Genomic DNA, 24208 nt, shown 5'->3' on the forward strand with positions numbered 1-24208 from the left:
GAAGAAGGAAAAAAAAAAAGCGAGAAGCAGACATAAAGCGATAAGAAAGTGGCTGCACTGAAGTTCGAGTTTGCTGGCATTCTCCAAGTATGACCACGTACCGACTAGCTCAACAAGCCACTCTTACGAAGTCCAAAATAATCTGAAATCGCCCGCTACGGCGTGAGCAGATCGATGATGAGGTAGTGCTTCTGGCTCGTAAAACAGCAGAAATTAGTTTTGAATTTTAATATTACTTAGCGCTGAGCACTGTTGGATCCCACGAATAAGCATGCGAACTACGGACTACTGTGCCGATAAATCCGTGACGATGCCACTAGTAAATACGAAGTTTCAACGCGGCGTTACCATGCAATAACGAAGCCGTTACCGGCCCAATGATGTGCCATGTATACTGTGCAGAAAAAAAAAATAGGGGTTATTCGAAATTCCATAGCCAGGAATTCCCGCTCATTTAGGTTGTCACGGCCAAGGTGGCCGCCCTCCCTCTTAAAAGGTGAAGCGGAAGCGTGTCAGTTGTACTGAACTGCTATCCTTCCGGTGACTGTTTACCTGTGACGGTGACAGTCCTGGCGACAGCAGTTCAGGCGAACTGCTGTCGCTTACGGTGCTACGATGCGCTATGAAAGCTGTGATGCGCTCCGAAAGCTGAGAAGCGTTGGGCGCATTCTGTTGTGCGGGTCCCTTATTTGTCAACGCATTATTTCATTTTTGTGAGTACCCTTACAAAAATGACTTTAGACTGTCTATAGAAAGTCTATAGGCTTTTCATAGACGACCTTTCCTTTCTATAGATTTGGACTTTTGTTGATACAAAGTCTATAGACTGTCTGTAGACGAAAGTCGATAAAGTTTCTATTTCTTTTTGTCTATTCGCAGTCTATAGACGGTCTATAGAAAAAGTTGATAAGGTGTTTGTTTCCTTTTTGTCTACTTCCCCTCTATAGAATACCTACAGACGAAAGTCGACACAGTCTCTATCTATTTTTTTCCATACTTTGTCTATAGACTTTCTATAGACGAAAGTCGATAGGGTTTCTATTTCTTTTTGTCTACTCGCAGTCTATAGACGGTCTATAGAAAAAAGTTGATAAGGTGTTTGTTTCCTTTTTGTCTACTTCCCCTCTATAGAATACCTACAGACGAAAGTCGACACAGTCTCTATCTATATTTTCCATACTTTGTCTATAGACTTTCTATAGACGAAAGTCGATAGGCTTTCTATTTCTTTGTGTCTACTCGTAGTCTACAGACGGTCTATAGAAAAAAGTCGCTAAGGTGTTTGTTTCCTTTCTGTCTACTTCCCCTCTATGGACTACCTATAGACGAAAGTCGATACTGTTTCTATCCATTTTGTCCATACTTTGTCTATAGACTTTCTATAGACGAAAGTCGATAAGGTTTCTATTTCTTTTTGTCTACTCACAGTCTATAGACGGTCTATAGAAAAAAGTCGATAAGGTGTTTGTTTCTTTTGCCTACTTCCCCTCTATGGACTACCTATAGGCGAAAGTCGATACAGTTTCTATCCATTTTGTCCATACTTTGTCTATAGACTTTGTATAGACGAAAGTCGATAAGGTTTCTATTTGTTTTTGTCTACTCGCAGTCTATAGACGGTCTATAGGAAAAAGTCGATAACGTGTTTGTTTCTTTTTTGCCTACTTCCCCTCTATGGACTACCTATAGACGAAAGTGGATACAGTCTCTATCTATTTTTGTCCATACTTTGTTTATAGACTTTCTATAGACGAAAGTCGATAAGGTTTCGATTTCTTTTTGTCTACTCGCTGTCTATAGACGGTCTATAGAAAAAATCGATAAGGTGTTTGTTTCTTTTTGTCTATTTCCCCTCTATGGGCTACTTTTAGACCAAAGTCGATACAGTGTCTATCTATTTTTGTCCATATACTTTGTATATAGACTTTCTATAGACGAAAGTCGATAAGATTTCAATTTCTTTTTATCTACTTGCAGTCTATAGAAAAAATTCGATAAGGTGTTTGTTTCTTCTTTGTCTATTTCCCCTCTATATGGTCTACCTGTAGACGAAAGCCGATACAGTTTCTATTTATTTTTGTCCATACTTTGTCTATAGACTCTCTATATTATGGACAATATAGTCGACAAGGTTTCTATTTCTTTTTCTCTACTCCCGGTGTATTGAATATGTATAGAAGAAAGTCGATAATTTGTAATTCCGAGTTCCCATACCCCTCGCCCTCTGCGAACGCGATGATATGGCACTGGTTCATGCACGACGGCACCGCAACTCCGGCGCGGCGGGCAAACCGTGCAGACTGCTAGTCTGCGTTCGGTGAAGCTGCTCCGAACGAGGATCGCGGCGGAGCAGGCACCGTCCGAGTCACCAAGGTCTTCCAGGCACCCGAAGGCCCTAAACCTGGCTGCTTCCCGGACGTACACTTCGCGAAGACCAGGTGGTGAAGGTCAGATGGTGATGATGTGGCAAAGGTGGTGAATAAGTGGCGAAAGCCGGCAGACCAGGTGGTGAATTCACCACCTGGTCTTCCTCTGAGTTGTCGTGGTCTTGCATGTCTATAGATTAACAATAGACAAACATCGTTAATCTGGGCCCAACCCGTGTACGCTGTAACCAAGCGCAGGTACCGGTGGATAATACTTAGCTGCGTTTGATATAAGCCACTGAAGTTGTATACTGCTGAGATTGCTGTAGAGCCTATTTGTAGACATTAGTATACACATAGTGTATACCTCCGCATTTGTTGACCACATGATATCATCTACGTAGCCGCTCTCGGCAATCCCAAGACAGTCTTCACAGTTGTCGCATCACTTTTGCGGCAGTAGAATAAAGTAAGCAAAACGCCGATCCAATTGTTATAATAGATGTTATGAACGCCAGCTTCAGCTACAAGTGGATTCCAAACAGGCATCAAGCTAACAGCAAATACACTCGTAATGTTTGTAGCTGACAACGCGGACTTTGTGAGTGTGCGATGAACCGATGTCGCGCATGTGGTCTTCGCGTTGTGTGTCGTCCGATTCTCGGATACATTTCACATTGTCTTCATATCTCGGCTGCGTCACTAACATCGGGCGGTTTTTTGTTGACTGATATCCTGCGCTATAAACCTATCAAAGTTTCTCATTCACTTAAAATAGGTGCCAAATTCTCTGAGCCCACCCAGTATTTCGCCGGCGGTATGCCTGCGCAGCCACGCATATGAGTACCTCAATGCTGTACTGATTGCTTTGACCTATCATCGGAACAGAAAATTAGCACTAACATACGTGCGGGCATCACATTTGGCGGTACGCTGGAAGATATGCTACAAGTACGCTGTATTACTAATCGACGCTGGCAATAATGCGTCTGAAACGTCTGAAGGGCCCTGTAACGGCTTTTACAAACAGCGCATTCATGTTAGCGTTCCAGTCTCATACGATAGCCCACAGCGTTTGTCATACAACCTACCAGCGCATTTCCTTCGTCCATGAAAAAAGATGAATAGTGGTGTTAAAGATGAATAAGGCACCCGTTCCGGCGCGCATGGCGCGCAGAGAGAGAGAGAGAGAGAGAGAAAGAGACAAAAAAAATGAAGGAGGAAAAGGCGCTCACACTCCTCCGAGCGCGCACGCCCTCGCGCGCGGAGCTCCTGCGCATGCTCGGAGCTCTTGCGCATGCGCGGCGGTGCGCCGTCTCAACGAGTGCGCCAGGCACGTAAACGGTTGTACCGGTGTGCGGTGTATGCCTGAACGTCGGTGTCTGTGTATGCGTGTCATCTTTGTGGCATCACACGTCAACTACACTGAACGGTAAGCTTTAGCAAAGACGTTTTGCGTCAATAGCTCATGATTATGTGAGCGCATCTCTTAGCGCGAAGCGGCTGCATGTAGCGCAGGCGACTCGGGTATAGTGTCGGTTTGTCGTTGACATGGTTTGATAACGCGCTCTTGTTCTGGCTTCTACTATACGGAATGTTTTACGGCGAGCGATCGCTCGGGCTTGTTGATTTTAGCATTATAGTTTACGTGCGTAAAGAAGGACGTACACCATGTTTTAACTTGATACTGTATGTTGTGTATGTTGTGTATGTTGTGTATGTTGTGCATTGTGTATGTTGGGCAGCCAGTGCGGTAGATCTAATTTCGTGGCGCTTGATCCGGCCGCGATGAATGCTGCGCCGCATGTCTAGTGAAATTCTCGTGACACGCTTTACGTATATATCTCGAAATTGTGTTAGCATCAAGAATGTTCAGACAGACACGTATAGTTGAATAACTGCTAACGTACTCGAATGAAAGGCCGTGTTTGCGGGGCATGCATCAGCAGTGTGTGCGCTGCCGTTTTCGCATCGTTTGGGAACTTACCGCAAGTTAATTTTGGGAAGTTACCGCAAGCAAAACACGAGACTTGAAGAAATATCAAGCAAAAATCTCTAATTCACCCAATCTATTTATATGCAACCACAAACGCTTTGGAGCATCAAACCTGCGATAAGCTCAGTCACTTGCAGCTTCGCAACTTAGCCGAAAAAATTGGAGAACACTAAATTAGTCGTTCCGGGAAGCACCTTTACACGTTTCAAACTGAAGGCATTGCGTTTGACGGTAGTTGGAAGATTTTTTTTGTCTCTTTTTTTAAACAGTTTAGCAGCAGAAGTTATCTTTCGAGCTATATGAAAAGCGTTAAGCGCCTTTCGATGCTTCGGCGTTATGCAGTTTGCGTGCTCTTAATCACTAGGCAGCTGCTGGCGCAGATTCGCATTGTGCCAGTCGTGCATGGTATGAAGCCCTTGTCGTGTGTAATAAGTGTTCCGGTTTTCATTACTGTTGCATGTAGTGCCGTCGTCTTGGACAGACTGCATACTATATGCGCTGTACAAAAGAAAAAAGAGCCAGATTATCAATTTGGTGGTCTTTTCTTAGTAGATAACGCACAGATTATTCAAATAATTCAGTGGACATTGCATTTGTTCTACCCTTATCACCACGCCTAAGAGATTGTAACATGTTTTAGTTGGTAAGTAACCTGATCAGTACGCCCCCATTCATGTGCATTCTACTGAAAGTGTGGCAAATGTATTCATCTCGAAGTATGAGAAAAGAGACATTGCAGACTGTTCTAAACGGAAATAAATTGCAAATGTTAACGTGATTGTTCAAAAGTGCAGTCAGTATGCTGAGCATGTTCGTTCGGCACGGGCATATTGCATTAACACCTGAAAAATGTGCACAGTCCAGCCGGGTATCTTTGTTTCAACAATTATTATTATAGGAATCGTTTGGGATTCTCGCATTTATTTTATTTTTATAAGTACACTGTGTGTCACATGAACCTGTCTTGAAACGAAACGTACCGTTGCTGGCACCGGCGACCATTACGGTTGTCTAACTGCTTATCACACTGTAATATAACGAAACATCATAATGGTACTGATTAATATTGCCATGTAGTCTTTAGTCAGAGAAACAAAGTTAAACTAGAGGCATAAGTGATGAGAGCAAATTATATAAAAAACTACTATTGAACCGTAAAAATATCTCATTGTATAGTTTTCGCTCACATTGTTGCATTTGTTTTACGTGTGTCTCTGTGTCTTCCGTGCTGTACTCGTGTGGCCATCAATTAGGAACTTGCCGAAGCCCTTGTCAGCTTTATTAAACAAGGGATTCAAGTCAGTTGCATCTAATACTACATATCAAGTGACCGACGTGTTATTCGTTTTATCTAAATATTATGGACTGGCAGTACTTGGCAAGCATTAAACCACAATATTTTTTTTATTGCACTTAAGCTGCAGGCGTCATAGATTGCCAGAAAATTTTCATGAAAACAGCCAGGGAAGGCTTGGAAAAAGATCGGGAAATCTTAAAATGGCCACATAGGTATGCTGTCTTGTCATATGTCATACAACGTTACCAGAGAATCTCTGTGTTAAATATATTTTTAAAACCTTTCACTTCATAAAAATTGAGGGAAATTGGTCCTATTTATTGAAAAAAAAAAGAAAGTCAAGCATACTGACAAGGCATTTCTTACTCAATATGTTTTTTTTTGCGTTAACGTCCTGAACCTCGATAGCCTAGAAAAAAATTTCATCTTTCAAAGCACCTTAAATAATTTACTGTGATAGAATTCATTCGAACTATCTTATCAGTTCTGTTTCCTAGGAGGTGCATATCTGTCGTGCCATGACACAAAGTGCTCCTGTGGTATTTCGGGTGCTCATGTGGTATACCTAACTTGGAAACCTGTTAGCATGCCCAAGAGGCCTCATTACCTGTAAGAAATTAAGTGACCATATCAATACAATCAACCCATCTGCCTTCTGTTGAAGTTATGGCCAATGACCATTCATTTAAAAGTATGAGAAAGACATTTAAATGTGTATTAAGCAAAATAAATTACAATCTTAGGCATGATACTGTGAATATTCCAGTCACGTCTTCTGAAAATATCCCTCTGCACGGGCATACTTAACTACCAGCCAAAAAATTGTACAGACAGCACAACTGGGTAACGTTTCAGCAATAAATATAGAGACCATTTGGGATAAGTACATTAATGCATCATATATGAACTTGTCATAAAAGGGAACATACTGTTGCTGGCACGAGCAGCAGTTGTGACTGTTTAATTGTTCACCATACTATGCAATAAAACATTGTATAAAGGTACTGATTTGTATTGACAAGCAGCCCTTAGTCATAGTTAAACCGCATTAAGTATTGACTTAGATGGTTTGAGCAAATATATTAAGCTGCTTAATGAACATACAAAGAATACACACTTGTTATTTTTGCCTCATATTGCTGCATCTACTTATTTGCAGCATACACCTGCAGCACCTTTGGGACTAATGACACAAAGGTCAAGGCCAGCCTGGCGACCATGCTTGCCAAGGAGTAGTGTAAATATGTAATCTGTTTCCATAATTAGCATAAGACATGAATTTAAGGAATTCATATATTATATCGAGCAATAAAAACGGTTAATGCATTGCCGGTGCATTTGTTTTATTTTTTTTGCACTGCATGATTCAACACTATATAAATTCTTTCTGTTTATGCAACATATATGAAAGTACAGCTGGTTCAGGAGCATTATTAATCTGCTAACGGTAATGCATAAGTGCAGATGAAAAGGAACAGGTGCACATGCATAAATACATTCAAAACGTTTTGCTACCGCATGTAAAGAAAAATGTAAACTAACTTGTAAAAAAAAAAAACTAGTAGGTAGCCGCTATGGAGTTATGGCCTTATACACTCTTTGTAGACTTGTCTATAAAATGTCTGTGTCTATAGAGTGTCTGTAGATTAATGAAAATGCATGTTTGTTGACAAATGTCTGCAGAATGTCATAGAAGAAAGTGTATCGGATTATAAAGTTCTGTTTTTGTAGACTGAAGTCTATAGAATGTCTATAGACTATCTATATACATTTGTCTATAGACATTCCATAGACTTCAGTCTGCAAAAGTAGAAGTGTATATATAGTTCTACTTTTGTAGACTGAAGTGTATAAAATGTATACAGACAAATGACATCTATAGACATTCTATAGACTTCAGTTTACAAAAGTAGAACTGTAAGCCTATACACTTGTCCATCGACATTCTGCAGACAACTGTCTACAAACATGAATTTTAATTAATCCATAGGCACTCTATAGACTCAGACTTTTTATAGACTAGTCCATAAAAAGTGTATGGCCATAAGTCTATTGACAGTCTATAGGCTCAGACTTCTTTTAGACTAGTCTATAAAATGTGTATGGCCATAAGTCTATAGATAGTCTAAAGACTCAGACTTTTTATAGACTAGTCTGTAAAAAGTATGGCCATCTGACTATAGACTGTCTATATGTAGTGTATAGACAGTCTATAGACTCAGACTTTTTATAGACTAGTCTGTAAAAAGTATGGCCATAAGTCTTTAGACTGTCTATATGTAGTGTATAGACAGTCTATAGACTCAGACTTTTTATAGACTATTCTATAAAAAGTGTATGGCCATAAGTCTATAAGCGGTCTATAGGCAGTCTATAGACTCAGACTTTTTATAGACTAGTCTATAAAAAGTGTATGGCCATAAGTCTATAGACCGTCTATAGACAGTCTATAGACTCAGACTTCTTATAGACTAGTCTATAAGAAGTGTATGGCCATAAGTCTATAGACAGTCTATAGACAATCTATAGACTCAGACTTTTTATAGACTAGTCTATAAAAAGTATGGCTATAAGTCTATAGACTGTCTATAGACAGTGTATAGACTGTCTATAGACTCAGACTTTTTATAGACTAGTCTATAAAAAGTGTATGGCCATAAGTCCATAGACTGTCTATAGACTAGTCTAAAGAAATGTCTATAGACAGTCTATAGACTCCATAGACAAATGTCTATAGACTGTCTATGGACTTTCTATAAAAATTTTTGTAAGGGTAGCGCTGCCCATAGTTTCGAAATCAGAGTAAGAATCGGCTTAATTATGACAAGAACATAAGTTTTATCGAATATTTATGTATAGGCGTAGGTCCTGATATCAAAGAATGCAATGGAACCTCCTAATAAATAAACCAACTCGCCCACACAAAAGACTTACAGCAATGGAGGGCGGCAGGGATGGTGTTACCAGTACGCGCACTAACGCCTTATTGCCGATTCCGGTGCAAAATCCGGCGTCCTGGTTTTGACAGGCAAAATATGCGGTAATGCGCCCTTGCGAAATTTCATATATAGCCTATATTTCACTCCTCGGAAAGGAAGAGGGACGACGACGAAGTGTCTTCTTGGTAGAGCGCTTCTGTCTGGTGTTCTCTGGTTTCTGGCGAAATTTTCGGAATTTCCTGGCGCCTCGGCTCCCTGTCTTGTGGCCATGGACGTGGAGCCTTCCAGAGGCCCTCCTGGCCAGAGGTCGTCCAGAGGCCGTCCTTCGCGAGGAAGGGAGGAAGCGTGCTCAATGACACCGAGGACACTGAGCTATACTCCGTGTCGGGTGAAGACTCATCGGATGATAGCTTCATCTCTGTCCACGGAAAGAGGACCAAAAGGAGCATTGTCAACGCGAATACATAAACGGAAGCGAGCACGGCGACTCTGAAGTCAAGGCCTGAACGCGGCCTCACGCCATTGTGTTCGTGCCCGAGAAACCCTCAAGCAAGCTCCGCTGAACAGGCAAGAACTATCTGTTTTCTTGGAAGGGGTCGTGCCGAATGAAATTAAGGACATTCGGATAAATGCATAGAGAAACATCCTCGCAATCGATGTTTCCAATGGCAGCGGGCTCGAAAAACTGAAGCAAATCTCTGAGCTAGGACGCATCAAAATGCGTTCCTATATCCCTATGGATGATGCATCCACAGCAGGCGTAATTTATGACATTGATGCCACCATTCCCAACGCGGACTTGCCTGTGCTCGTCAAAATAGCAAGTGAAGGTGTCGTCATCACGCATGTGAGCCGCCTTGGAACGTCGCGCTGTGTCTAACTGATTTTCATGGGAGATTGCATACCATATCACATAGAAGTCGATCACTTCCGACACCCTGTTTGACCATTCGTACAGAAGCCTCTTCAATGCCATCAGTGCTTTAGGCTTGGACATATCAAGGGGGTCTGTCCAAACTCGTTACTGTGTCCCTGGTGTGCTGAACTTCACGCGGAGGGCACTTGCCGGGCTACTGTACTAAAGTGCAGCAACTGTAATGGTTGCCATGCTGCCTCGTCTAGGGACTGCCCTTGCATCAAGAAAGAGGTCGCACTTCTCAAGCAGATGGTTCGGGACAATTCGTCACACAGGAAGGCTGATGAAACGATCCAGCATCGGCGTCGGCGTCACCGAACCTCCTAAAAAAGTCAGACACGAAATGAGAGGGGCCCTTCCATTGTCACCCCCACATTCTCCAGTCAGGCCACAAACGGGCTGAACAGCACAAGACAGTCAGCTGTAAGGAATCTTTCTCAAGAATAATGGCCTGTGCTTCACAGCCAGCAACTCCACAAAGAACCACAGATTGTCAAGCCCGCTCGGAAGCCTACTCTTGCCGCTGATGACACGCTCTAAGCAGATCGTCAAGTTATTTCGATGCTGCGTCCCCTCATAGATGCCATTCGTGTGATTTTGTCGAGCCTTGGAACCACATCTGCTCGAAGTGCACTGAAAGTACTGGACGCCTTAAGCCCAGTGCTTGTATCTCTCGATAGAGACATGGCCAACCATCGCCCATCCTTTCGAGAAGTCAAGGCAGCGCCACTCATCGAGTGGAACGACGCAAGAGCACTCAAGTCACGCCTTTCAGACTTTCGTTGGTATATATATATATATATCCGCAACAACTGATGCACGTAGCAAAGTCATCGTTTTTATTAGTCGAGAACTGACCTATGTTCGCCAGCCGATTCCGCCTCACGATGACAATCAATATGTTTGCCTAACAATAAAAAGGGCAAACTCATGTTTACACTTCTAGGCGTTTATATATCGCCTTCAAGTAATTTTGATTCCAAAAGATTAACGAACATCTTGTCGGTGTTTCCTATTCCATATGTCATCATGGAATATTTTAATGCGCACCATATGGCATGGGGAAGCACAAGGACAAGCAAACTTCGCCTCCAACCATGGCATTTCACTTGTGAATGACGGCAGCCCAACGTTTATACGAGGCGTGAATTATGGCAGCTGTCTTGACCTAGCTTTTGTCACCAGCTCTTTCACAAGATGCGTTAAATGGTTTTTGGACATCGAGACACACGGGAGTGATCACATTGCCACGTACCTTATCATCAAAGGGATGTGCAGGTCCTCCCCACGGAACACCATTCGATTAATTGACTGGACTAATTTTACTTCTGCCATGGAAGATGCTTGTCGAGAGGGTTTGCACTCTGGATTAGAGGAAACAAGTCGGAAATGCGAGACGCCACGCGGACGGTCACGGTTTCGTCGAAGCACACGGATTTGGATACAGAGTTGGAGCGGTTTTGTGCACTACGTCGTCGTCGGCGTACAAAATCCATCGATGACCTTAGGACAGCCAACTGATTACAAAAGAAAATTCAACGTCTCATGAATAGATTGGCATCTCGACGCTGGACAAAGTTTTGCCAGTCACGAGACCCCTGAAAGCCACTTTCCCACATCTGGAAAACAATACTTGGTTTGCGTTCCCTTTCAGAACAACGCTTCCTATTCAAAGCGCTGGCGCTCTTCCAGAGGTGACCGGATGGTGATGTTGCAGGGACTTGTGCAAGGTTCGCTGGCCAAGAAACCGGTCCAGGCTGTCCAGCCCACAGTGAGATCCCTGTTTCGCGTGACTACCGCATGGATCTTCCGTTCACAATGGAGGAACTTGAAGCGGCTCTTGCTCTATGCAGGCGGTCTTCATCCCCGGGACCAGATGAAATATCCTACCGTGCCTTGTAAAACCTGTGTGAAGGCGCACGGAGAGAACTGTTAGATCTCTACAACGTATCCTAGCAAGATGGCATGTTTCCCGACGAATTGAAGACAAGCCGCTTGGTCCCTCTCCTGAAGCAAGCAAGTCCTTACTTGAACTCACCTCATACCGCCCAATAGCGCTGGCCAGCTGTGTGGGAAAGATAATGGAAAAGATGATCCTTGCCCGCTTAGAGTGGTACCTGGAACACTACAGCATGTTCCCAAATTGCTTGGCTGGTTTTCGTCGAGATCGCCCATCAGTAGACGGTGTTGTTGATCTCGCTACGTATGTCCAGCATCAAAAGTCATGCAAAAGATTTCTGCAGCTTTGTTCTTGGATGTCAATGGGGCATATGATAACGCATCTCCCGAGACTATCCTCGATGCTCTAGAGATGGTTGGCCTTGGTGGTCGAGTTTTTCAATGGATTTCTCATTACTTTTTTTTGAGATCGTTCTGTGTGTACCTGCGATGGTCAAACCGCAAGACACTACACCTACCAAGGCGTTCCTCAAGGCGGTGTATCAAGCCCCACCCTATTCAACCTCACACTCATTGGTCTTGTTGAACATCTGCCAGCAACGATCAAGATATCAGTGTACGCAGGTGACATATGTACATGTACTTCAGGGGTGACCCGTCCTCAGATACGTGCAAGACTTCAGAAAGCTGCTACTCTGACAGTAAATATACCTCCGCAACCAAGGTCTTGAAATCTCGTCACACAAATGTGCACTGGTGGCATTCGCTCGCAAACCAATGACGCCTTACACCATCTCAATAAATGGCCAGATAATTTCTTAAGAAGACCCACAGATTCCTTGGCATAATTATTGATAGAGATCTCTCATGAAGCTCCCACGTGACCTACTTGAAACGGCGTCTGACAGCAATCTCCCAGCTTTTCAAGTTTCTGGCCAGAAATACTTGGGAAATGCCAGTTCATTTAATGTTGGAGTTGTACAGGGCTCTTTTTCTGTGATTCTTGAGATACAGTTTGCCCGTACTGACCAACACTTGCCAGACAAATATTCGTGCTCTACAGGCTATACAAGTTCGGGCTTCAGGGTTTGTCTTGGTTTGCCAAAATACACATGGACAATGGCGACTATTGTAATCGCCCGGGACCAACCCATACAAACACACATTGCGGTGGAAGTGTGGAATGCGCTGCCTTCAATTTTGATCGGCGCCGTGTCTCATGTGACTGCATCGTGCAAATCCGCCGTAGTAGGCGCACCTCGCCAGCGCAGAAGCGAGCTGCTGCAGAAATGTGAACTGCTTTTGATGTATGTCTGCAACTAAAAGTCCGTATGTACCATGCATGGGAGACCAGTTTTTTAATAATCAATGTGGACTGATAACATGTAATCCTCTAGTGAAATTTAGCGAAAATAAAGCTGCAGTAGACACTTTCTTTATTAAAATTGTTGGAATAGCAACGGAGGCCACTGTAACTTTTCTCTGTTCATGCAAGCAGCTGCGAGTGTGATATAGATGAAAATAGAACCTAAATGTGTGTGACACCATGGCCAGCAACACATAGCTAAACCAGTAAAGACGTCCTTTTTTGCACGTGCTAAAAATAATTTCTATAGATTACTGCTGGTGATATCGTCGCGAGTAATCAATTCGGCAAAATGAACGGACCACAGATAAACGTTGTAACAGCGATGACGGCACCGAGAAGTCGGCGTACGGTGAACGTGTTCACGAGAGGCGGATGGCACGTCGCATTGACTTCCGCGTGTCGTTTCTGCTGACGCGACCTCTCCGTTGGTTTTTTTCGACGTTGTCATCGCGTGCTCCAACGTGGTGACAACGTCCTCTTTGCGACGCTTATGCAAACACTGGCTCGAACCAACGGGGCAGCATCCTAATCAACCGAGAGCACTCCGGATGTGCTGATCGTTTGAAAGAGTTGCGATATTCCAGGGACACAGTGTGCCTTGCACAAGCAACTCGATCCTTCGTGAAGGCGGTGCCTATCTTGGCACCTGCGCGTCGCGTGGAGGGGAGCCAGATTTGGCAGGCGACAAACTTCGGCGCAGTAAGACCAGCCAACCGGTCAGGTTTTTTTCCGATGTCGGCGTCGACAGCTATGAACTGCCGTTGCTTTCTCATTGCTTATCGCTTGGCAAACGGGAAGACAACAACTCCAAGGCGCGTGCCTAAAGTTTACATTGTCACGTTGTTGACCGCGGCACCCAGGCCGGACTCAATAATGATAGATATGGCCAAACGCGTCGCAGTGCCTGAGCGGAGGCAGATGGCAAGTGTCATTGTTCACAAGGTGAAATTAAATCCTTTCGATTTGACTCGCCGAAATGATCAAGGGTGAGGGTTGGACTCACGATAAAGTACTCGTATTCATAACCTGAGCACCAGTGTGTATGTGACGTCGCAGATTTCGAAGCATTTTTCTCAAATTGGGGCCATTTCTGAGCCGGTGAGGTTCAGCGGCCCGACTCACAAAACTTTTCGTTCGTAAGTGCTCATTGGCACTGGGCGGCTATCTTCGATAATCACGTGTCCAGCACCAGTATTGACTCAAATATTCTATAACGAGCAGTTCTAGAGTAAAATGTTTTCGTGAATACGGGCCCTGGAAATCTGCTAGAAAGGTTGAACATCTGGCCAATTCCGAATAGAATGCATCCTTCAATCCTTATTTACCAGTAAATTATTAGCTAGGCGAGTGCAGACACTGTCTCGCACAGTCATGACGAGCTGGTTCGAGGACTTAGGGGCGGCATCGCCACAGGTTTGCTGCTGTCCTTTCCGGCATGAGAAGCCTATACTGTGACACTGGCCGTGTCGCTGTTTCAGAAGAGTGAGTTACCAATCCGCGCAACTTAGTATGCATCCTTAAAGTTTCGTTTGTGAATCTTCCACACCCCCGCTATGCCCATGATGGGCGATAGGCTAACATTCCCAAGGTACGAGGTACAAACATATGTATGCACGTAATAAGTATCCAGTAAGGTGTATATTGTGTGGCGGTGTTGTACGCTGCTGCAGAAACGAAAGCGCTGCCTCTCATTGCGCGTGGCTCCGCTCTCAACATGCGCTGGTCATGTTAATCGAAGTATCATTCTCTGCCAGCCACAGCTGCATCGGCTCTGCCGTGACGCAGTGTTTCATCATTTGTTTCGAATGCGACAAAAAAGATAGCACCGATACTTGAAGCACATGTTATACAATCAACGCTCGTTGTAGCTGCCCTGGAGTTTTTCCACTCTTCACACTGGCAACTTTTCTTTCCAGAGAAAGAGATAGATAAAGAAAGAAAGAAAGAACGAAAGAAAGAAAGAAAGAAAGGAAGGAAGAAAGAAAGAAGAAAGAAAGAAAGAAAGAAAGAAAGAAAGAAAGAAAGATGGATGTGGGTGACTAGCATGATCGCCTAGGTCAACATGGCAGTGTTTTCCACTCGATAGGCTGAGTGTACTTTCCTTCAGAAAGAGTTCTGCCAGAAGACAATGCAGCAGTGATGCTTCGTTTACATGGAGGGATATTGCGCGTCGATTGTGCCTCCTCACGGAAAACAACCGCGGTTGCAATGTGCACTCTATATATATATATATATATATATATATATTTATTTCCTTGCACAATCACGGTGGAAAGGGAGGGGAGGTGAAAGCAAGCAATGGCCTCAGAGAGTCTCGGTACTCTTTACAGAATTGAACGAAAATTTAGCAATTCGCACTCTGAAACAGATTTTGTCGATACAGAATAAAACGCGAGTATGCAGACTTGGAACAGCTGGTAACAGTTCAGCGGGAACGAAATAAGTTGTAATATAGAAGGAAGAGCTGTCTACTGTAGATTTTGCAGCAGTATACCTAAAATGACTAAATACATATGACACAATTATAATAATTTGCTTCATCGCTTGCTTGATTCACGCACGCGAAAGCTAAGTGCTCGTCATTGCATGTATATGTGTGCGCATGTTTCCGTTGGCTCATTTTTTCGTGTCAATTCTCCAAGTTCATTAGACTGGCAAATGTTGTGGAAAAACCAGTGAAGAAGCCTGCCAGCATTTCGATTCATCACATCACACAAATCAAGCCAATCAATGTACTTCACAGCAAAGAAAAGAGACAGGAATGGGCGCAAAGTGACACACGCTTGTCACACGATGATGCATACTTTGGACATGACTCATGAGCCCACATATCAAGACGGATGCGCAAATGACAAGAACACTTCATTGTACTGGAAAGACCGGAGAGATTAGAAATGCTACACGTGATTCTCTAATGTGTGAGTGCCTTATGTGAGCGCCAAGGGCAATCATATGTTGCACCAAGTGCCTCTTGCATTTACTTTTGAGTCATTGAAATGATCATAAGGAGAATTTTTTTCCCCCTGAATATTTTTTCCGTATTGATAGAGAGTTTGAGAGCCATTATTTCGACAGGCATTTTACGCTCAAGATTTCGAATTTTATACACGTAATCTAGTTAGTGTGTTTGTAGGGGGAGAAAGTTAGTGATTATATTTGAGAGTCGTTGCAGTTGAATTGATTGTGTCCAGTCGCTTTCTTTTGCAGTATTTTATAAATATTGGTTGACTTAAATATACTCGACGCTTGAATATGTGGATATGGGATTAAGCCTTTTTTTTTGTAACATAACGAATACATTGGAATTTGTCATCATCATCATGTGACATTTTATTAGGCCTCATCTTAATTAAGGCTATACAAATGCTTTGTACAAAACTTATTTTTATCCATGTGGCGATAAGCTATTGTATCTTATATACTTGCATCCTTCCAATCTTTACGCAATTAAAGATTTTGTTTATTAACACGAGTGGACCATGAAAATCCCCAAATTTGAACTTTGTTATCAGCTCAACTTGAGTGCTCTGAGAAACTACTTTGATGCGGTGTGAGTATTTACTTTGTCTAAATTGTTCACATTTAGGCTCACCGATTTGTGTGCCACCATTTTCTGAAGAGCTTTATCAAGTAAACGCTAACACAATTCTTTCAAAGCTTACTGTGTCTGCATCAGTAAATAAAACCTTCGTACCATCCGCATACATATTGAGGGCAGAAGATTTCAGCATGCGCGTTATACCATTAATTTATATCAGGAACAACAATGGCCTCAATAAATGTTCCTGGCCAACGCCATGCTGCAATTACTTTCCTTCACCCAGACATTGAGTGCATCATGGTACATGCTTTTTTCCCTCTCTCCTCGAAGATCGCTGCCTTCTATGCATGAAACCAGTCCTTCAAACTTTTAAAGTTTTCAAGTGAAGTTTTCAGTAGAGCAAACTACCAGTTATTGTTCTTTCAGAAAAGAAAAACATATTTTTAGAATAGTTCCTCAGAAATAATGATTTTTGGTAATATATTTCGGGCCCTTGCTTTGCGTGTATGTTTGTTTAAACTTTAAACGAACGAAAACAATCGGTATATCTGTGCCATTAATGCATCAAGTGAGCGGTAGCGAAAGTGATAATGGACAGTAGTTAACACCCGATACATCGCAACAATTTGTGCAAGCGTGTTGAATTAGCGGCTATGGGAATGGAGCGAAGTCATTGGTAGATTAATTGCACCGGTCCAGCGCCGAGGGTTGCCAAACGGGCACCACCGAGGAGTTCGCCTTCTTATTAAAATAGCCGTGTCTATGCGGAATAATGCATTTTATCCGTGTTATGTCCTCCAGACTAGCTGGGCACAGTAGATCTACTTGTCGGAACACGCGCAGTTATCGCATGCGTTTCGCTAAATCAGCCTTCGTCAAACTAAGCTCTGGTACATCACGTCGTCTACACTGTCTGAATATCTTGCATATAAGTTACGCTAAGTAGAAACCTCTGTGGAACAAGATTACGGGGTTACATTTAATGAAGCTTAAGTGGAACGACATTGTCGCATTCTGCATTAGGAGAGTCTGATTAATGTCGCAGTCTGTAAGAGTGACATACAGGATGAGAGCCGACGCTCGAGGGACTTTGTTCCTCTGAGGCTCCGCTCACTAAATGAAACATGTTTGCAAATGTACTCGGCTTATTTAATGGGACTTGTGCTAGTATATCAAGTGTGTAGTATGGATCGAAGCGCGGGAAAGCCCCATTGTCCGTTCACACGGTCGAGCCGCTTTACCTTTACGCGCTGTACATGTGTATGGTGAGACAGAAGGAAGATAACGGCACCCCAACTCCGTGTGTACGCGGACTTTGCCGCTGGCAATCCGCGTGACGTGGCAGCTTGGGCAAGGTTCTTTCGACCGATTGTCGGTGGCTGTTTGCATTTGACGTTGCCAGTTGTGTGCGGTATCACCGTGCGTGCGACCGCCGAGCAGAAGCGGAACGCGCCCAGTGCATAGTTGGAAACCCTCTGCACCCTTCATGCACCAGAAGATAGCATATGCACTCTAAGGAAAATTGTCAACTTTTGGGGTTCATCTCTTCCGCCTGCAACAATAACCTTGCGTGTATTTCCTATACTTGCGACGTTGCGCCCCCGCTACTTTCACGAAACAAACGACAAGTACGTACGCATCAGTGCAACATACACTCTAAAAACTGGGGGTAGGGAGACGGTTGGTGGTGGTGGTGGGGGGGGGGGGGGGGGGGGAGTATCTCAGGAATTAAGTAGCCGAGTTGCTTTCAAAAGCACTGTTTTACTATCCCAAAACCTTGGATGGATTGAAATACAATGTTCACTCTGTAAGGAACGAGAGAGTGAAATGTCCTGTACCTGAGAGAAAGGGAGTTGAATGCCCATTCTGCAGTGTTTCTGACAGGCAGCCAGCGAGTGCGGAGTGCTAAATAAAAGTATGCTCGAGACTGATGACAGTTATCATCGGGGGAAAAGATTAGCGTCAAAGGCAGTAACATCTTTTTTATGGGGAGTACAGAAGAGATCAACTTCTGCTCATCTGGGGAGCTGTGTTTGGTGTATTTGTTGATAGGGAAAAAAAAAAGGATTACCCTGATACGAATATCGTAAATGGCCCACCCTAGGAGGCGATTCAGAGTCCGCATTCACAAAGCTTCTCATCTATAAGCTCATTTCCTGACTGGCGGCTCGTTCTGACGCCTGCCACTCAAGATAACAATTGGACTTATAACGAGAAGCTCGCAGTGGACGCGGCCAATCGCGCGCAGAACGAACGAAAGTGGAGTACTGTGAATATGGCCACTGGATCTGCTTGCTGTGGCCAAGTAAAGAAAAAAAAATACAGTGAATTAACGAGTACTGTAACGTGTCTTTGCTGAGGAGCGCGCAGGCTTCTGGTTACTTCCAGACATATGTAAGCCAAGTGGAAAGAAGGTGAACGTGTGGTGCGTGACCGCGTATAATTGTGTGGAGATTCTAAATATATATATATATATATATATTAAAATTCGGTCGACGCAGGCCCAATTCGCCGCCGCGCTACATCAATCTACACGATTGTCTGATTAGCCACTAGATGGACACCTGCACTGCACGTGATCGCTTTCTGGTGGTGGTTGTGACCGCAACACGGGGTGTCTTGAAAGGTATTTAGAAATAAAGAGATAAAGACGGTGGCTACTCCTTTTCCTATTAAAAAGAACGAAAACGAAAAAAAAACACTGCAACATACGAAGAAACGTCACAGATTCGCAGACTCAGTGGTGGACTAGAGAAGAAATGAAATCCGCATGTAGTCCTACATACCGGAAGTTGCGGGCACAAAAGGCGAGAACTAGTTGCACCACACATTATACCGAGTTTCAAAAGCGTACACGAAGGCGCGATGAGGTCCCAGATGAACGAGAGCACAGATTGATGAGCAAGATATGCACGTAACGTGATACAAACGGAAACCCACAACAGTCAAAAGCGGGAATCGTCACGCAGTATACACAAAGATGAACATGACACTTATATTAAACAGGCGCACGTAAATACTAATTATGAAGATGGTTGCGGTTGCACACCTATATATCCCAGTCTAGCACGTATTACAGTTTAAATATGTCTATGTGTGTAAATAAATAAATAAATAAATAAATAAATAAATAAATAAATAAATAAATAAATAAATAAATATTCAAGTACGTTCAATGATTTTGGCTGCACTGCTTTCGATGGCTTAGGGCCGAGCTCCTTTACGAGTACGAAAAGTGGGCGATCCAACTGTTATCTATGTACAGCGTGGCTTTGGCGATCGATACGTCGTTGACGAACATCTTCGTGAGGACGAACATCCTCATCGTCGTCTGCGAAGCGGAAAACACGACACGAAGTTAATAACTTGTAAAGTGTATCTACAGCTGCGGCTAGAAAGCGAGTGAAACCGCCATCGCAATTCAGAGCCTACACGGCGGACAGAACGAGGGCCGCTAAAGGTAATGTTCGTCTTGCCTTGGCGAGGATGGAACGAACATTTCATAACGTAAACGAAAGCGGACAGAAAGAGTGAAATTAGTTGGCAGCTGGGGGGTAGACAGCGTCGGCAATCAATGTTTGCATTGCTGAGCCCTGTAGTTCATTCAAAGTTCGTTCATCTTAAACTTCTTTGGGTAAATTACAACGATGTGATTGCCTTACGAAGTCGTCGTTCACATCAGTAAAGGTAAAAATGAATGAATGTGGATATAGCTGAAAAAATGTTCAAACAGTTATTGCACTTGAGAAGTGCAAAAGAAACTTTCTTCTATTCTAATATTTTTTTCCTAAGTTAGTGAGCGAAAGAAAAGAAACTTACAAGAAAGGGCGACTCTCCGACTCCGTAGCCGGGTACAACGTAAGAAGGCAGGAGGGGCCCCGCCCAGATGACCGACGCGCGGCAGCCGGTTGCCTCGGCGACTAAAGAAACAGTCCCGCTGACGCGACTCGGCCCAGTTCGAAGCACGGACTGGCATGTTCTCCGTCGGCGGGGTCACCGGCCGTCGGGCTCATGACGTCAGTCCAGAGCGCGCGCCTATTGGTGGAGACTCGTGCGCACCCGCCTTTGAGGGGCAAATGCCTTCTAAAGCCTTCTAAAGTTGTACCCGACTACAGAAATGTCCGAGACTAATTGACCTGCCCGCACAAAGCGACTAACAGAGCGCGCGCAGCGCATGACGTCAGTACTCGTTGGCGGGAAGCACGGCCCATCGTCCAAGATGTCGCAACAGTCGGTGCCTAGAGTTCATGCAGTAGTTCTCTCTGTTCAGCAGATCGGTTAGGTTGCGTGCGCACGAATCCGACCGCCCCGCACCGTCGGAAGGAATCCAGAAGCGGGAGCTGTTGGGGCAACCGGCTTACTGGTGTCGATCTCCGCGCGTAAATCATGTTCCCGATAGCTGAGGGAAACGGAAATGGCTACTGAAGACCACTTTCCGCAAAGATCTTCTCATCTTCCGGCGAATGATAGTAAGGAATCATGCGATCAATGCAAAATGTGCGCAGACGTACCGGAATCCGGCGGTGGTCGTGCGGAGAGATAGCACCGACAAGCATGTCGACGCCGCTTCTAGTTCACAAAGCTTGTCGTCGTCCGTACATGAGCGCGGGCTCTCAGCCAGAATAAAGAGGAAATGCCGAATGGTGCTGCTCGCAAAGCGAGATCACTCTTCTCAGCCGCCGCACGTGCCCCAAAGCGACTTGCATGCAAATTAGCGGGCGATAAAATGTAAACGTTGCGTTAAGAACAGTCACAAATAACTCTGTCGGAAACCGTTCTTGCGCCACACCTTTATCTAAGCACCACGAACTAAGGCCCCGAGAAAGGTGATGCTTGCGATGCTTGAGAGATGGCCTTCGTCGCACAATTATAGTGTTTTGGTGCAACTAGATGGCAATAGGCTATCGTTGTGGTCAGGTTGTATTGGAGGATGATGAAGCTTTAGCGATTCTTTAACTCTGGTTGCCAAGTGGTTATCGTAATGTTTTTGTTTGAGCGCTTACAATTGGCAGTTTAAGTAACTGTGGGCGTAGCAGGTGTTTTGTTAACGCCATGCTTTTGGCAACGCAATGAAATGAGACACTATAGGCCATACCTTAAGGTAACTCTGGCATACACGGTCTGATCTGATCAACCGAACAATGTGAAAGTGCAATAAATCTAGGTTAAATGTTTGTGCCAAAGTTTCATCAACCGCTGAATAAGGCGTGAAACTCTTCTCGCTGTGGTAACTCAAGTTTAAGTTCTCTCCAGCGCACTTTTATTATCACAGGGCACTTCCCTTATTGCGTCTGAAAGCAGAACGCCCTACGTATGGCCGGGAAAAAACAGCTTTACGCGCAGCTATCTAAATCGCCTTGAGCGAAAACAATTTCACATAGTTCGATGGCAAACGTCGGACTCCATGCAAGGTATAACTCCACGCAATATTTGAAAATCCGATCTCTCTGAGCCGATACAGCCCTTCCTTGAGGGATGAGATGGCTTTAGGCGCACCGGCCTTTATAAGTGTTTCATTCCCGTAGGGTAACCAACAGGACTCTTGACTGTTTAACATCCCTGCTTACCGTTCATCTTTCTCTCTCTCTTTCATTCTCGCTATAGTGAAAGGCGGACGGCCAACTTGCTCATGTCACCCTAACTACTTTACACATACGACAGCATAACAGTGGCTATCAAAAAAGTAAAGATACATTTTACATGGCAGACAAAATACTTACATGGTTATACAACTGGATGGTTTATACAACCAAGAAATGCGATAAACAGCAACCAAAAAGAAAGGTAAGCATGCGAAAGTGAGTATAGGCAACAATTAGCTTATGCTAATAATGTATTTGCCAGTAATACACTTTGCAGCTCTTTCAATGAAATTTGTGTGATATCAAAAAGCTGTTGCCTGCTATTTGCATTCCCTACTGATCACCATCTTTGCATCCTTATAAAACTATAAGCTATTCCTACAAACTATGTGCCGTGCGATAGTATTCCACTTGGCTGCTTCGCCCAAAACGGCATTCTACGTGAATGCTATAGTGCCCGTTCAATTATTCGTACTGTCATGGTACACCAGACAAGTGAAAGCAGTTCATAATTTATTAGCTTCTCAGGTCACGGGATGTCCAGTTGCGAAAGGAATGTCATGCAATTATTAGATAATGTAAATTAAGCCTCAGTTTTACCCAGGGGGATTTCCCACAACGTTTATGTTTCAGCTTGCTGAGAAATTGAAAAAAAATATAAATAAATAAAACATTCAATGTTCGATACGGTACCCGAAGTTTGGTTCTCTCCAATTTTTGTATTCGATTCGACCCGCCGCTGTTACCCAGTGGCTATGGCGCTGCGCTGCCGAGCTCGAGGTAGTGGGTTCGATCCCGGCCGCGGCGGTAGCATTTCGATGGGGGCGAAGCGCAAAAACACCCGTGTGTTTAGATTTAGCTGCACGCTAAAGAAAAAGACGTGGTCTACAATTTTCCACTAGAGATAGATAGATAGATAGATAGATAGATAGATAGATAGATAGATAGAGAGAGAGAGAGAGAGAGAGAGAGAGAGAGAGAGGGGATATAAGGAATGCAGGGATGTTAACCAGTCAAGAGTCTGGTAGACTACCCTACGTTGGGGGAAGGGCCAAGGGGAAGAGGGAGAAGGGAGAGAGAGAGAGGGTATAGAGACGTGCACGGCCAGTACTTGAGTCAAAGCCACTCGTGCAAATCAGATGTTTTCAGAAAGCACAAAAGTGCCCTTACTGCCTTCTGAGCCGACGATCAGTGGGGATGGGGCTCTAGTACTGTCTATTGTCTGTTCACTCAGAGGACGATCATCTAATTTCCTCAATGTGTTGGACAAAGATTGTCGTTGTGCTTCAAACTGAGGACAATGACACAATAAGTGGTCCAAGTTCTGCCTCGCACCCGCAAACATCACATGCAGGAATATATCAGCCCTTTCAATTAGTGCTGAGTAGGCATTCGTGAAGGCATCTCCAAGCCACAACCGACACTTCCGATCTCCGAGCCACAACCGACACAAAGACGCTTCGCGTCGGTGCAGTCCGGCCGGAGGTCTGAGTTGCAGTGAAGGGTTTAGTCTGTGCAGATTTGTGCGCATTGTATGTGCGGTATTCCACTCTGCTAAGGAGATCGTGCGTGCTAGAATGCGAAGTTGTCTCGCAGCGTCGGTCCTTGAGAAAGGAGTGGGGATTCCTCATAATCAGATGGTGGTCTTTGCGTGCAAAACTTCAAAATTAAAATATATATATATATATATATATATATATATATTATATATATATTATTATATATTTTATATTTTATATATATATATATATATATATATATATATATATATATATATATATTATTACGATATGATTCCTTGAGAGACGAGCAGCCGCGAGAACGACGAAGAAGTTGGTCGGTGCCCTCGGCACGAGCGAGTGTCAGCCTGGCTGCCTGGCTCCAGTGTAAATAGCGTGTAAATAGCATCTCTCGTCTGTGTCTTTCCACACGTAACATTTCTGGTGGAGGTCAGCGATCCCCGTCCTCACCACGGAACTCCGAAGTGGTCGGCACACCGAGCTTGTCACCATGCCTCCCGATGACGAACCCGCCTCCGCAACGGCTTCGGCTTGTCCGACTGCTCCAGTCGTCACGGTTGCCCCACATCGTGACCCAGGTGTGTTCTCTGGCCTGGAGGGACAGGATGTCGACGACTGGATCAAGCTCTATGAACATGCCAGCGCTAATAACAGGTGGGACCCAACGATTATGCTCGCCAATGTCATCTTTTATCTCGGCGGCACCCCACGCGTGTGGCACCAAACACATGATGACGAAATAACCAGTTGGGACAGTTTCAAAGAAAAACTGCGGGAACTGTT

At 44.1% G+C, this 24208-nt stretch overlaps 1 protein-coding gene and 1 long non-coding RNA gene across 2 annotated transcripts in view; one reads left to right on the plus strand and one right to left on the minus strand.

Annotated features, from left to right (window-relative positions):
* Positions 1 to 24208, minus strand: part of LOC126537523 (thromboxane-A synthase-like) — a 68039-nt gene that overhangs the window by 32035 nt on the left and 11796 nt on the right. The gene's annotated exons all lie outside the window — the stretch shown is intronic.
* Positions 2986 to 6990, plus strand: LOC129386408 (uncharacterized). The gene is made up of 2 exons (XR_008613795.2): positions 2986 to 3798; positions 6819 to 6990. It is a non-coding gene; the product is annotated as an uncharacterized lncRNA (long non-coding RNA).

The sequence above is a fragment of the Dermacentor andersoni genome, chromosome 4, assembly GCF_023375885.2.
Source record: "Dermacentor andersoni chromosome 4, qqDerAnde1_hic_scaffold, whole genome shotgun sequence".
Lineage (NCBI taxonomy): Eukaryota > Metazoa > Arthropoda > Arachnida > Ixodida > Ixodidae > Dermacentor > Dermacentor andersoni.